Genomic DNA, 2188 nt, shown 5'->3' on the forward strand with positions numbered 1-2188 from the left:
AGAGAGTAATACCTCTAGTGGCTCGGCTAAGAGGCAAATGGCTGTCTATGCAGGCCCCGACAATGCGTGGCCCACGTATGCCAGGAATGCCCAGTAAAGACCTTCCTGCCCCTCCCAGGACGTGCGGCTACAGAGTTCCTGCCTGCGGAGAGGACATGCTTTTCAATGGCTGCAGCCAGATTCTGGAATGCCCTTCCCAGGGAGATCCGCCTGGGTCCTTCCCGGCAGCTCTTCCACTGCAGTGGGAAGATTTGTCTTTTTGGTCAGGGCTCTGGCTGTTAGTGGTTTTAATGAACAATGGCTGATGGGTTTTTCTTGGTGTTCCTATGGCTTTATTTTTCAGGGGGGGTTGTTGCTCTGTCCCTTCTAAGTAATAATGCTTAACTGTGTTATTGTACTTGTTTATATGTGTATGTGTTTCAAATGAGACTTGATATATAAAAATTGTTAATCATAATAAATAGTGCATGTTTATTAACACCTTGGATAGCTCCCTTAGAGTTCTGACTGGTTCTCACTGAAACCTGGAGCGGATTCACTGCCCCACTGTCAATCCTGGGGCAGATGCATCAGCACTTTTACTTTGGAAAACCCATGGCTCATGGCCAGGAGCTCAACTGTTTTCTTCAGCTGCATCCATCAGACTGTGTAATTACAGTACTTCTCTCTTTCTCTCTCTCTCTCTCACACACACACACACACACACACACGTGCGCGCACAAAGAGAGAGAGAGAGCACACGTCCCAATTAAGATACCAACCTTGGCCAGGCTCTTCTCCCATTTCCTGTTGGTAATACTTCCAGTCGTCACCTGAGGGCTCCTCCAAATTGTTCCTCCCAGGGTGCCCTGCATCACTGTCAGCTCCCTCTGCTCCCCCTTTCTCTCTTCCAGGCTCTTCTTCCTACAGCCCTCAAACCAGGAACTCTATCACAAGGGCATAGGCCAACCCTCCCTTTGCAAAGTGCGACATATAACTCACAGTATCTCAGGTAGAGGACAGGCCTTTGGGGCAGGTGTCACAAGAATGTCGTTCTAAGACTGCTTCCAGATGAGACTTTTATGGTGCCATCACCCTGCCTCATTCCCAGAAGCGTACAAGGGATCCAGACTCCTTCTACTCGTAACACTCCTGTGTTTCCCCATTGCTTTTTCTGTCTTTTTACTTAGGGCAGAAGTAAAAATATGGGGGGGAAAAGACAGAACTGCTGCACCATACCTTCTAGTTGCTAGCGCTAGGCACCCTCCATCTGGAAGCACCCTGGGTCAGCCATGAATAGGTTGACCAACCAATGGTGAGTCATGCAAGTACCTATTGCAGTGTTGTTGATCTGAAGATACAAGCTGTCCACAAGTGAGACTGTGTGGCAAAGCTTAGTGACCAAATAGGCTGTAGTACCAGCAGGGATATTATTCCTGATGACTTGTAGTTTTTGTTGGAAGTTTTGATGCATAGAGCCTCTCCATCCATGGTTGCCAGGATGACCTTATCTGGGAGATGGTCAAGAAATCATAGCTTCCGCAGGGAGTCAGGCATTCCCATAAATAACCAGGAGTCCTGGCAGGATGGGGAGCATCAGATCTGAGGATGGAGCCTTTAGTAGAAAAGGGTTCACCTCTTGTCCAGTAGTGCTGGATGATGTCATCAGGACGGGGCAGTCTTGTTTGGCAGTAGTCCTAAAGAACTTGGAAAAGCTACACCAGTCTTGCTCAGCTAATAATACATAGTGTCAGGAGGAGCTAAATCCTGCCAGTAACTATACGACCAGATTCTGCTAGCTACAATACCAGGAAGAGTAGAGCAGCAGTCAGTGTGGCCTAGAAAGGTCTAGGGAGGGAGGGAGGGAGAGACAAGGGGACAATACTGGAACCACTGGAAAAACCCCAAGTGGCTCCAATCCCATATTACCAATAGTACACACTTCCCGTGTAGTAATGAGGAAGCAGAAGCAGCAGTTCAGACAGTGAAGAACTTACTTTAAAAAAGAAAGGATATTATAGAGGCAGCCTCTTGATATACTAGTGTAAATCCTGTGTTGCCACGGGGGCCTAGTAGTCTGGCAACTGGAACAACTTTACACTTTTAAAAGCAATGTATTACCAATTGTGGTAAGAGGGGCAAAAGGCCCCTTGGTTCGGTTTGTTGGCTAGCTGATGGTCCAATAAATCAACTAGACACGGGTAAGCTT

Source organism: Heloderma suspectum, chromosome 2, assembly GCF_057233095.1.
Source record: "Heloderma suspectum isolate Gila_16-S chromosome 2, 16-S_ref, whole genome shotgun sequence".
Lineage (NCBI taxonomy): Eukaryota > Metazoa > Chordata > Lepidosauria > Squamata > Helodermatidae > Heloderma > Heloderma suspectum.